Below are 14,509 nucleotides of genomic sequence, written 5' to 3'. Positions count from 1 at the left end.
TTACATAATTTAAATTGTTCACCATTGATGGATTATATCTTTCTCTGAGTTGTCTTATCTATACATTGTTTTTTGACATTGGCACTATTGACATTTTAGACCAAGTGATTCTTTGCTGGAGGGGATGTTCTTTGTGTTGTAGGATGGTTAATAGCACCATTCCTGGACTCTTACTATTAATATATACAAGTAGTCATGATGCCCCAGTCTTGAAAATAAAAATTGTTTTATGACATTGATGAATGTCCCCTTGGGGGAAATATCTCCACAAATTGAGAACAATTGGTCTATGCAATTAAACCGTAAGGTTCTTGAAGGTCAAAGTCTCTCTATGTGTATGTCAAAAAAACTGGTGTATGTCTATGTCATTGAAGTCAAATGGTAAACACAGTAAACACCACTATGGGATCATTATTTGAGTCATTCAGTAAATATCATAAAATCCATTTTAATTAGAAATTTTCCAAATCTATCACTAAATAAGTGTAGTACTTGGAGTAAATTACTTAACATGATAACTCTCTATTTCCTCATCTGTAAACCAGGAATAATAACAGCTTCAAGCTCATTGTTTTGAGAGCTAAATGAGGTAATGTATGAAAATATTTAGCATAGTACCTCGACTCTGATTAACAGAAGTAATAGATATTTTAACAACTTTAATAAATTAGTATTTGTTTCTAACTCAGTGCTTGACACATAGTAAAAATTATTTAACAAACAAATGAATGAAATATTTAGATCTCGTACAGGCATTAGCTGCCTGTAAGAATTAGAAAACACAAAGAATCAAGGAAATATATCACTCTATTGCTAACAATGTTGTTCATTCATTCAGGAAAATTCAGTGTCACAGTGGCACTATTGCTTTATGTCATGTGTAGCTGTGTTGGCTTTTATGATCCAATAATGAGTTTTAAGTATGGCAACAAATGTCTAATGTATAAAGGCTCATGGGATATACACAGAAAAATTGATTAGATAACTCCATCTCCAGGGCTGCCAGAGCTGCTCCCTGGGAACTTGATCACAGAAGTGCTCTCTGCAATCAGGGGGCTGTGATGTCAGTATTTTAGAGTGAGGTGTTCTTGAAATAGAGCCAAAATAGAGAGAAGAGAACTGAAAGCCTTATATAACCCTCTGATTGCTCTATTTTGTCCTCAAACTAACATTTAAAGATGATCGACCAGCATGATTGATACAGGCTGATTGAGTTGACTCCAACAGTATTGATTATATATAGACAGCTTAGATCCCTTGCTGAGACATCAGACTTATTAAAAATGTGACTTGGTTCATTTGTGAATCAGAGATGGCCTTTCATATTCTCACATGAAAAGAAGTAAATCAATTAGGGTATCTAGAACTATGTTAAGGCAAAGTATAAGTTAATGAAATGGGGAATCAGGATTCCTGGGTTATAAAGATCACAGTGTAATGAAGTTGAGGGTTTCAAATTACATAAACCTGGTTTAAACACAGACTCTTGCACTTACCACATCTAGGACCTTGGCCAATTTATTATTTTTATTTATTTTATTATTTATTTTTGGAGACAGAGTCTCACTCTGTCACCTAGGCTGGAGTGCAGTGGTGCCATCTCGACTCACTGTAACGTCTGCCTCCCAGGTACAAGTGATTCTCCTGCCTCAGCCTCCTAAGTAGCTAGAATTACAGGCATGCACTACCAAGCCCAGCTAATTTTTGTATTTTTAGTAGAGATGGGGTTTCACCATGTTGGCCAGGCTGGTCCTGAACTCCTGACCTCAAGTAATCCACCTGCCTCGGCCTTTCAAAGCGCTGGGATTACAGGCGTGAGCCACTGTGCCCATCCTGGCCAGTTTATTTAGTGTGTATTTGTGTGTGTGTGTGTGTGTATGTATGTGTGTGTGAATGATAATAATACCTAGTTCCTAGAGCTGTTGAAAAATTAGGGTAATATAGGTAAACTGGTTAAAGTGGTACCTGTTGTATAGTTAGTATTCAATAAACAGTAGCTATCTGTTTTGGATATTCTATAAACATCAGGCAAATGTCTTCATTATTCTGAAACTTTTTATTCTGTTGACCCATAAGGGAGCTGGATTTGATTAATAGTTAAATCTTTTCCAAAGAGCCTTAGCGTTTTGCTAGATGATGATAAGAGTAATTAAAACACAGAGTACTATCTATGCGAGCTCTGGCACAGATGGGGTGTGTGTGTGTGTGTGTGTATGTGTGTGTATGTGTGTGTGATGAGGGGAGAAATGGGCTTTCTAACCTAACCTCTTGATTTGGCCAGAGAACTCATATGTTGTTTTTTTTCCCCATGTATTTGAATAAAGGGTCTTACTGCTAATAAACATATCAAAATCATAGGACTATATAATTTCTTAACATCTTTCTTAGCTTTAAAATTCTAATGAACACATATATGTTCACTATATATTATAAAACATATGTGTGTGTGTATATATTATTTGAAGTAATGTTTACTGAACACTTTTTGTGTGCCACACATTGTGCTAAGAACTCTCAATGGACTATCTCATTGAATCTGCACTGAAATTCAATCAAATAGATAGTATTATTATCCCCATTTTACAACTGGACTGAGGCTTAGCCAGGTTAAGTTACTTGCCCCGTGCCACACAGCTAATAAAGAATTTCAGCTCAGATATAACAGATGTCAGATTCTGTCCTTCTCACTCTTCTTTTAATTAATTATCTGTTAATCTACCATTACATTACCTCTCTCATTTTAAAGTTCTGGGTGGATTTAGTGATTTTAAAAAGATCCTTAGCCATCCTGGCCATTTTGGTTCAATATTGAAATTTGTAAGTGCTTGTGCTAGGTGAAGTTGGATGGAGCCGACTTCCTATTAGCTATGTCATATGGGTTTATTCTGGTTTGTAACATGATCCAGTCACTTAGCAAATAGTCACAGAAGAACTCTTATCAGTCAGGCACTAGGCTAGATCCTGAAAGCATACCAGCATGGAAACCATATTCTATTATAAAAGTAATGATATTCCATTTTTTAAGTGATGGAATTTTAAAAAATTATAATAAATTCTTATAAGGCACCCAATATTAAAAAATTAATGAACATGAAAATGCAGGATAGTCCAAGTGAGGTCAGGAGCCTAGAGCTCTGTTCTATTGTCAAGTTGTAGCCCTGCAAGCATTTTGGGGGACCCCAGGACAATCTGGAGCAGAGTTTGAAAGCCACGAACCTACAACAAAGCTCGAGCTTGCCGTGCTCAGACCCAAATTGTCACTGGACACTTCCTGTGGCTCCTATGGCCATTTTGTCTAGGCCTCTTTACACATGCCTTGTGATCAGGAGTACACAGACAAAAGCGGTATGTAGTCTTTATCCTTGATGGGTTCGCTATGTTTTATTAACTAATGAAAAATAGTCACCTGAACAATCTGTGTCTCAATGAATGTTATTCTTTAAAATCCTGAACTGAGGTCAGTTCTGCTATTTTTCAAGATGTTTAGGGAATCGCTTTTGCAACTCTTTTCTAAGAAGCTCTGCCTTTTTATTTTATATTCACACCTTAAATTAAAAACATTTTTCTTGTGCTGGATATTTGCTACTCCTGATCTATGCTGATACCTGTTTTGTTTAGAGAAATAAGATTGAATGGCTATCCTTTACTTCTTTATTTTTAAAGACTATGCCACCAAACCTAATGTTTCATTTATTAACTAATGTTTCATTCATTTGTGCATGTACATTACATATATAAATTACATACGCCAGACCCTTTTCTGAGTACAGACGTCAGGGATTATTCTCACATATATCTCACAGCAGTCCTATGTGGTGAGTACTACCAGTATTTCCATTCAACAGATTTTTCTAACGCATGGTAAAGTTGGGTAACATGCTGAAAGTTACAAGCTTGTAATCAAGGGCATCCAAATGTGACTGCAGGAAGAGTGAATTCAGAGCCTCATGCTCATCGGCCCTGTGGCCTCTGCAGTAGCCAAGAACTGCCCAAACCACACCCACGGCTTTTGGTCCTTAGCTGCTTCCTCATCACTAGCCCAAGCAAAGTGGATTCAATGGGAGAGCTGATTAGCATTATTAAGTTAATTCTCACAATTTATTTCCTAGAAACAAAATGATTGTATTCCCTATGACGATCCCAAAGAACAAATACCAATGAGATAATTGAAGGCAACTAAAATGCCAAGAAAGATTTAAAAAGTTTCTTTCTCAAAGAGACCCTCTCTGGCCATACTACTGAAAATTTCTACCTTTTTCAACTTGTGACATTTCATATTTCTCTTCTCTAATTGCTTCTTAGTACTTAGTGCTTGCTAATATATATTTTACTATTTATACCTTGTGTATTGACTATGATTCAAAGCAAATGTAAACTCTGTGAGGCTGGGAGTTTTGTCTGTTTTGATCTGCACTATATCTTTGGCATCTAAAAGAGTGCCTGGTACATAGTAGTTTCTCGATAAATATTTGGTGAAATAACGAGAGTGAATCACACCATAGGGAACTCAGGCACAATCTATTTAATTTTAGCTGAACTTCTCTCCCTCTACAGATGCATAACCAGAGTATGGTGAGATGCAGTGACAATAAAGGGTGACAAGCATTAGATTCCCAGAAGCCACGTTCAAATTCTGCTTCTGCCCCTTATGCTGTGTGACCTGGGCGGGGCACTCAGTCCTCCAGCCTCAGTTTCTGCAATTGAGAGGTGAAGGTGATTAATTGCTGATTGTTATGGAAATGTAGTTATTAAAAACCCTGGCCAAAAGCATGTGCTTAATTAATATACGCAGGATCAGAAGCAAAGCTCTTATAAGGATATTAAAAGCTCTCTTTTAGAAAACATTGATTTCAGTGAGGGATAAAAGCTACAGCAGTGTGACATTTTTATACTCCTGAGGGGGCCCTAAAATATTTTAGCAATTTCCCTTCTGGCAAATGCCAGAATAAAAACCGGCTGCTTGGTACACCCGCCTGCCCCTTCTACTCAGACTCACATCAGCCTGCAGAGCCCCAGGGAATCCAGGGCAGTTTCATAAATCCTTGGAGACTGCAGGTGCCTTGTGAGGGCTTCCACAACCTGCAAAAGGCCAGAAGGACGTGTAGCCGAATGTCAGGGAACTAGAGTCATACCGTAGATTGAGCTAGTTGTGGGCTGGTTGTGAGAAGCCATTCTTTAACAAAGTGCAGATTAATGCTGCCTATAACAGCAGATTCTTATGCGTCCTGTACATGCAATGCCAGGATTAAAAATGGAAACTGAAATGAAATCAATCAGGATGCTGATAATATTCAAGGTATGAAATATACCCTATGTTTTTAAATGGATCTTTACATTTCATTCCTTCGTGCAATGCCCATGATTAGTTATGAATTATGGAGGGTAATTAAGCAGTGCTGTTCTTGATGGGAGACTCTATGAACCAAAACATGACAGTGGTGGGGAAAGTGATCAGGGCTGAGGTGAAGCTGAACAAGTAGTTTTGTTTGTGCATAGGGCTGTAGTCATCAACCTTTCTATTGACAAGATGAATGAAGGGAGTCCATTAACCCCATAGAGCTGGATAAACAGAATAAATTACATTTCCTTAGGTTCTAGTGGAATAGATGGCTGTAAACTGTTGTCTATCAGGGCTGTTTGTTAACATCACTTTGAGGATGCACTTTCAAAGAATAGCGTGACAATGGCAGGATTGGCATATTTCAGGATTATGTAAGGAAGTGTCTGCTTTTAAATGGACTGCCTACAAAGCTCTTAAACATAAACTTAGCAGCATGTCTTTAGGATGCCTTTCCATAAATGTGATATAAAATGGAGCCAGAGACTGAAATTGAAAATAAGCCAAGATGCTTTTCCAAAGATTGTTTTGCCCCATAGCTATTCTGTTGCAAATGTCGTGAGAAAAATAGCTGAACACGGAAGGCAGAGCACTGCATGTTATTTTGAAACAACATGCAATTCCAATCTTCCGCAGAAAGGCTGTAGGTTGATGACCATTTCTTGTTTGTGGGTGTTGGCCTGCAGACACTGAGAGAAGAGTTTACAAGGGAAAGGACTAAGTTAGGAATCAGAAACTCTGGGTCCTGCCTACTCTTGTCACCATGTGAACTTGGTCAGGTTTCTTGACTGCTCTGAGTTTCAGTTTTGTCTTCTCTAAAATGCCTAGCCCACAGATCACAAAAGCCTTTTGTTAAATTCAAATAAGATACTGTCTATGAAGACACTGAGAGGTTGTAAAGTGAAATACAAACACAAGAGAGGATAATATTTTTCATATGGTTTGGACCTATTGCCTTTTGCCTCTTCCTACAACTGACAGGTACCTTTTATCTGAGTAGAGCCACAGAGAGGGAAAGAGATGACACAGGATGGAAACTCAAGCCATTGAAACTACCGAGAAATCCACTGGAGCCTGACCAGGACTGAGTGAGATGATAGCATTCAAGAAGGGAAGGAGCAGGATAAAGAGGGGTGTGGTATCACACGCAGCTGCATGGTGGATCATTCTTTCTTCAACTGTTTGTTTATATCATTTGGGTCACTCTTGCGTCTGTGGATAATGAGTTATAATCCTTTTAAATTGTAAGATTAAACATGTGCATGTAATAGAAACATATTTTTAGAGCAGCAATATAAAAAACGGCACAGGGGAGAAGTAATACTGACCGAGCGAGTGCAATGTTATGAAGCTGGCCCTCAAATGGCAAATATGAGTTTGGTTAAGGCCCACTGACAATTCATGTTCTTCCTGGGAGGACCAGCCAATGGCAGAGGAGAGGAAACAATTCTAGCTCCTAACACACTTCTGGGCACAGGACTGAGGCTGTGGCTTAGGGACAAGGGGACCAGCCAAAAGAAAGAGTGATTTTATCCTCTCCAGGCCTGAAACCTCTGCCTAGAGATGATTGAACCATGCCTACATGCCATGCATGTGTACCTTGATCAAAGCTTGTTGAGTATCTCAATAAAACAAAATATCTGCTTTTTTCTGATATAAAAACATTAATGAAGTACTTTTGGATACATATGAATAAAGATGTTGTTTAGGCATAGAAAAATATGAGATAAACTAAAATGACTATGGGAGGTAATAAATGAGGGGCTAATAAAGGACTGAGAGTGGTTTCCTCACATGAGAAGAAAAGGGGACAAAACAGAGAAGAAACAGATTTAAGTTACTGTCAATGTTCTACTTATGTAGCTGGATGTTGAGATCGAGGGAATTTATTACATTATCAGAATAAACCAACAATAAAATAAAATGAATTGAGATGAAGTAGAGCCACACGTGAAATCAGGGTGATAGCATCTTCTGAACTGAGGATTAGGATTAATCTAATTCTGCACATCTGATTATTATTATTATTTTTTTTGCTTTTTTTCAATCAGTTTTATTAACATGGGGGTCTAAGTAGATTTCAAAATAAAGACCATTTATACAACGGGACTATTTTAATGTTTACAATAAATCTCGATTGCAGACATGTATGGCTATTTGGTAGTATTGAGAAACAGTACAGTAATGGCAGTTTTTCCAATTGGTGTGTAGTCCTCTAATTATATATTTAATTGCTGTCAAACCAGTAAGACTGCATTTATGCATCCATCATTTTCAGGATTGTTCGTAACCTGGGCATACTTTCCCCAAATAACTTTGCCTCCTTGCGTCACAAGACCCAATTCGCTCACATTTACCTCAGTGACAGTACCTTTGGTAATAACACCCAAAGTTGTATACAGTGGGGATGAGGGATTCTTCTTTACAGCAAGTATTGGTAGGCAAAAGGTGGCTTTCAGTTCAGGATGTGTCACATGGGCTTTCTTGAAATGTAAGCCCATTGGCCTTATGAATCTTTCATATTTAAGTGGTTTTCTTGTAAAGCCGTCTCCAACAAAGCATACTTTAGTAACCATCCTCTTCCATGCCTTCTTCTTTCTCTTTCCTGTTCGAATAACTTTTAATACTTCTGTTTCTCCCTGGGCATGGACTTTAGGCAGAGGGACTTCCCATTTTCCTGCCTTCTCTTTTTGTTTTTGTTTAATCATATTGGAAAGTACTTCAGCTCGAGATTGTCCTTCTCTGTCCAGCAGATAGGCTGGTACTGCTCCTTGTGGAGTCTTCTCATCATTCTTTTGTTTGGTGTTTCTCTTTTCATGCATCTTGATAGTCTTTTTCATTTGTATTTTCTCAGCGTGGCGCTGTTTATGGTAAAGCTTAGCTTTCAGACCAATCATTTTCTTTGCCTTCTTTGAACGTTCATGAGCCTCTAGACTTTCCTTCTTTCTCTTTTTCTCATGGTAATCCAAATGGTATCCATAGCGTTTGCGATGTAATTCAATATATTGGTTCTGTGGCATGGTGATGGCCGCAGAGCTGCCACGAGAGGCCCCTGGGGCGTAAAAATGCTCTTAATTTTCGGGTCTCTGAGACCCATGAGCCGACACCACGCAGGCCACATCAGGAAAGGGTCACATCTGATTATTATAAAAATAAATAAAGAAACAAAGATACAAACAAATAGAGAACAATCAGTGGAATGAGTGGGTGAATGAATGAGTGAATAGATGAATGAGTGAATAGCATATCTCTTTTGGTACAGTAATTTTTTATTCTAGTGCTGGATCTGATGACCAGGATCTTTCCTGATGTAATTTATTTGAGGCAGGGAGAATCTAATTTATGGAGAGATACTGAAATGAGGAAGGATGTTGTGATTAATAACAGAGCAGTTGGAACTATTCTGAAAATGTGTTGGTCGGCATTGAGATGCTGTCCAATCCTTGGCTCATGTCTTAGGGTCACAGAATTGTAGCTGTTAATAGCAGTGAATGATGGCAGTGACCCACACCATCTGAAAATGTAGATGTCAGCTGTGTTTCCTTCCTTTCTCTCTCTTTCTTTCTCTCTCTCTTTCTCTCTCTTTCTCTTTCTTTCTTTCTCTCTCTTTCTCTCTTTCTCTTTCTCTTTCTCTTTCTTTCTTTCTTTCTTTCTTTCTTTCTTTCTTTCTTTCTTTCTTTCTCTCTTTCTTTCTTTCTTCTCTCTCGCTTTCTCTGTCTCTGTCTCTCTCTCTCTCTCTCTCTCTCCCTCCCTCCCTCCCTTCCTTTCTTCTTTCCTTCCTTCCTTCCATATTAGTTTTGTAATGCAGTTGGCATTTACTTATCTCAGACAGAAAGAAAGACACTACTTTAAGTCTTATGAAGCTGAGAATGACCGAGATTTTGCCCTTAGGAACTTACAGTCTTGTTGGGGTGATACACACATAAGCAGATCATACCTGCTTGGAAGGGAAACATAAATCAGGTGAAGATGTGCAATGAACATCTGGAAAAAAGATGAGTAGCAGGGACCAGGGAAGTTTTCAAGAAGTTGAGTGTAATGTGAAGGATGAATAAATTTTCTGGGAATGTAATCCAGCTATTCTCATTTTCATAACTTACGTTAATGGCCAGGCATTAGTGTCCTTCAAATAACATTTGTGTTAGAAAGTCAGGAGAGTTTTAGGGACCAAATCTAATTCCTAATTCTCTGATTAAGGAGGAGAATCATGATGGTTAAGAAATAATTTCCTTTTATCATAAATTTACGCTGATTAATTTTAACCATTTCTTTTCTTTTGGGGATGGATTTCTTCCCCCTTTTTTCTTTTTAAATGCAGTCTTAAGAACCTAATAAATTGTAAAACTGAGATTGGCCCCTGATTCTTTTGAGACTCTCAAGAAAGTGAATCAACTTTGCATGAATTTAAAAGATATTTTCAAGCAAAACTGTGAAGCGCTTGGCTGAAGTTTCTAATTTTAATATTTTGGCACATTACACAAGCAAATAAAGGTCTCATTTTCATATACACAGAGTCTCTCTATATAAAAGTCTACTTGTCTGTATATAGACACACATATGTGTATATCTATAAATGTAGGTGTAATAACTGAAACTTTATTCTGGCGAGTACTAGTATGCATAATATACTCTAAGAGCAGCCTTTCAATGCCAGTTAATGTTTATTCTTGAACAAATCTATACAAAAGTAGCCAGCTATCTCTTTGCGTTAAAAAAAACATTGAAATGTTTAGGATGACTGAAACAATCATTCCTCAGAGAGGAAGGAACCCTAAGCATAAATATATAAATGATAGAAATAGTCACTTTAGTTCTGTAGTTTACAGTTTGAAATACCTCTCAGGTTGTAGTTTGTTAACTTTGGGAAGAGTGGAGAGGAGGTTGGCGATTATCTGATGGAACAGCTTTTGTAGCTTCTCTACAAACTGAAAAAACTTCCATTTGATATATTGCTCATTTCTTGGTTAATTTTGCTAAAGCTTTTATTTATCTAATCTTCACAGAATAGTTTCCATTTAAACAGGAAAAAATGCTTGGAGGATTTAATTCACCATTTAATCTTTCTCCGTTTCTTTCTTCCTTTCTTACATATGTTGCCACACTTAAAAATCATCGTGAGTCACCCTCATCAACCCTGTTAGACAAAGTCTCTTCTTTAGTCCAGAAGGTTCCTAATGAAACTAGCAAGATTAGAATTATTAATCATGTGAAAAATAGGAGCTAGTATAATTCTCCTTTTGGTGCTAAATGGTGATTTTTCTTTTTAGTTCTTTATGATGGCTGTTGAATTATACAAGTAAATTGCAATTAACATGGCACTTTGGTAAGTCTGAAAATAAGGTGTTTCTCTACAAGGGAAGAAATCCCTACCCCCTATTTTTTGCGACAGGGTCTTGCTCTGTCACCCAGGCTGGTGTGCTGCAGTGCGATTATGGCCATAATCCTTTCACCTTAGCTCCCCAAGTAGTGGGACTCCTAGCACATGCCATCATGCCTGGCAAAGTTTTGTATTTTTTTTGAGAGATGGTGCTTTCCCATGTTGCCTAGGCTGGTCTTGAGCTCCTGGGCTCAAATGATCTGCTTGCCTCAGCCTCCCAGAGTTCTGGGATGATAGGTGTGAGCCACTGCACCAGGCCTCACTATATTTTGAGGTTTAAAGGGCCATTAACTCAGGGGACACCTTATTGATGTTTATGAAGCGTTGGGGGAGGAAGAGGGCACTTCTAGAAAATTAGGTTTGTGAGGAGCTTCTGACTAAATAAGATTTAGGGACTAGCTATCCTAAGAACCCCACTTTGGTCCAGACCTATTTTTGCCCAGCCGTAGAATCAGGGCTCACAGTCAGACGTCAAGATCAGATGGGCAGTAAAGCGGAGTCCAGGAGATGGAACTTGCCTGTCTATTGTACTGAAGGGACCACATCACCTGCATCCTGCCTCCTCTGGCTCCGACCTTATGAGGAGTTTCTCTTCATATGCATGTGTTCTTCCTTCTCAGAGATGCTGTCCATTCTACAGTTCATCCTAAGAACTGATAATATGAAGAAAAATACTTAGGATAAATGTTTTCCCACAAATTTCTAGTGTATTAAAAAAAAAATCCTCTGAATGATGGGGAGCTTGCAGGAGGAAGTTACTTCCTGCAGAGTGACTCCAGTAGGTAACAGTGTGACTTCATTATGATGAACAAATTGGATTAACCTCAGTGATGGAACACAGAAAGACCATGGCGGTTTCACTATCACTATTGGATTATATGTGCAAACCTAATAATATGGTAGAGACAGAAACTGATCTGAACATGAACAAGGCTCAGCACAACTTGAGGCTTGCGATGGTAGCTTCATTTAGGTGTCGAAGGCAGAGGTGAGTTATAGCCACAGCTGCCTGGCTTTGGTCTGAGTTCTATGGAATGAAAACAGTTCAGCCACCACTATGGGCAGTGGGAAAATGGCTCAGGATGAGGAAGGAGGATTGGCAGTGATGAAATGTGCAGGGAGAAGGTGATGAAGAAAGAGGATCAACACAGAGATCCATGGTAGGGAGGACAGAAGATGAAGATAAGAAAATGGGAACAAGTTATTTATTCATTCAGCAAGCATTCATTAAGCTGATCCTAATGTGTCAGATTCCTGTTGGTAAGTGCTGGAGGTTCAGAGATAGATGACGTGGGTCCAGCCCTTTAGGAGACCAGTCTGGTGTGGTAGTTAGGAATAAGAAGGTTGAGGGAAGACTGGTAATATCCAAGATGACAATATAATGTTGACAGAGGCATGTAACTGCTTTTCAGGGTGTGATATGGTTTGCTCTGTGTCCTTTCCCAAATCTCATCTCAAATTTTAATCCCCACATGTCAAGGGAGAGATCTGTAATCCTCACATGTCAAGGGAGGGAAGTGATTGAATTATGGGTACCATTCCCCTATGCTGTTCTCATGATAGTAAGTAAATTCTTATGAGATCTGATGGTATAAATGGTAGTTTTTCTTGCCTTCCACTTCTGTCATGATTGTAAGTTTCCTGAGGCCTCCTCAGTCATACAGAACTGTGAGTCAATTAAATCTCCTTTCTTTATAAATTACCCAGTCTCAGGTATATCTTTATAGAAGTATGAAAATTGATTAATATAGGGTGGTACAGAAGGTGATGGTACATTGAGGCTGGTTTCCAAAAAGGGTGATGGCTAAGCTGACTTCAGCTGAAGCCAGACAGAAGGTGATGGTGATCGAGTCCAGGGACAGGACGAAACAACAGAAGAGCTTTACAGGGGGACCATCATGAAAAAACAGGGAGGCAGATACAGACAAGGAATGTGTGGTGGAGAAAGGCTATATGCTCAAGGCACATAGCCTGAGAGGGGGACACAAAATGGGAACATTTATAGGAAGAGACTCAGGAAAGTGGACACAGTACAGGTGCCCTGTAATTACAGAGTTGGACTCCTACGTAAAAAGCAAGTATATAATTCTGTGAATTGATTCCTAAAAGAGTGACTACAGTTGTCATCGGCTGCACACTGGAATTGCCTGGGGAGTTTCAAGATGCACAGGGGCCTACATGACCCTTCCTGCTCCAGAGATCCTGATCCAAGTGACCTGAGATGCAGGCTGAGCATTGAGGATTTAAAAAATCCTGTGTGATTCCTCACAATAGCCACGGTTAAGAATAAGTATTAACTTGGTGTGTTAGTTTTGTCATAAACAAAATGAAGAAAACAATATTGCCTAACTCAAGATTAAGGACAAAAATAATTTTTAAAGCAATAAAGAGGTTGTTGATGTGCAAAACTTGTTCTCAACTTGGGATAATTTTGCCCCAAAAGCGACACTTGGTAACGTCTGGGGGCATTTTAAATTGCAAAGACTGACGGGGAGGTGGTATTGGCATCCAGTGGGCAGAGGGCAGGGAGACTGCTAACTGCCCCGTAAAGCACAGGACAGTCCCCACTGAATTATCTGGCTTCAAATGTCAGTAGTGCCCAGGTTGAGAAACCCGTGGCTAGCAGGTAAACACAGGCTCTGAAGCTAGATTTCCTGGGTTGTAAGTTGCAAAAGCTGCATCATTTTGGGTAAGTAACTGCTCAAACTTCTTTGTGCCTTAGTTTTGTGATAAGTTAATAAAGAAGTAATATCATCTAGCTCATAGGGATTTGATGCTGAATACATGTGAAGACAGAACAATGCCTGGCAAGTTCTTTACTCTTACTTGAGGAGTAAGAAATGACTACCCATAAACCACAAGTAAAAATTGTGGAATTTTCTTTGCCTAGATCTTTGGGCTTAAGGGTCTTTAAATTAAGGATCAAATAGAAATAACAGTAGCTATTGTTTGTTGTGAGGTTACTACATGTCAGGTAATATGTTAAGTACTTTTATCTCTATGATCTTATTTAGTCTTTATAATAACCCACATAATTTAGGTACTACTAATTCCACTTTATGGAAACAAAATCAAGGCTTAAATAGTAGAGGATCTTGCCTAAGTTCATGCAGAAAGCAAGTAAAGGAGGGAGGGTCTGTCTGATTGCAAAGACTGTGCACTTAACAGAAGGCACAAAATGTGGTTATAAGGAAAACATTAGACAGGGAGTGATCAGTATATTAGGACTTTTGACTCCTCCCTGCCTGTGTGTGCACCTTCTAGTCTGTCTCCACCAGCTTTTTTCCAGATCTCGACCTTCTATGGAAGCTGCCACCATAGTGTCAATCATTTGGGGCAGTGGTTTCCAAACTCTATTCATCATATTATCCTCAGTGAGCAATTTTTGATTAGGTACCCCAATATATAGGTATTTATTTAGACATTATGTTCATATTCTATATTACATATCACATATATTTTAAAACATAAGTAAACACTAAAATCTTTTTTTGAAGGCTCACACCTGTGATTCCAGCACTTTGGGAGGCCAAGGTGGGCAGATCACGAGATCAGGAGTTCAAGACCAGCCTGACCATGGTGAAAAAGTGGCTCTACTAAAAATATAAAAATTAGCCTGATGTGGCAGTGTACGCCTGTAATCCCAGCTACTCAGGAGGCTGAGGCAGGACAACCGCTTGAATCCAGGAGGCGGAGGTTGCAGTGACCCAAGATTGTGCCACTGTAATCCAGCCTGGGCAACAAGAGCAAAACTCTGTCTCAAAAAAAAAAAAAAAAAAAAAAAAAAAAAAAAA

At 38.7% G+C, this 14,509-nt stretch overlaps 1 pseudogene; it reads right to left on the bottom strand.

Annotated features, from left to right (window-relative positions):
- Window positions 1-7,362: 7,362 nt before the first annotated feature.
- Window positions 7,363-8,473, bottom strand: LOC116532801 (annotated as a pseudogene).
- Window positions 8,474-14,509: the final 6,036 nt, after the last annotated feature.

This window comes from Sapajus apella, unplaced genomic scaffold, assembly GCF_009761245.1.
Source record: "Sapajus apella isolate SASKATOON/1434 unplaced genomic scaffold, GSC_monkey_1.0 scaffold3, whole genome shotgun sequence".
NCBI lineage: Eukaryota > Metazoa > Chordata > Mammalia > Primates > Cebidae > Sapajus > Sapajus apella.
Note: the sequence above shows the minus strand (reverse complement) of the source record. Positions and strands in the feature narration are given on the sequence as shown.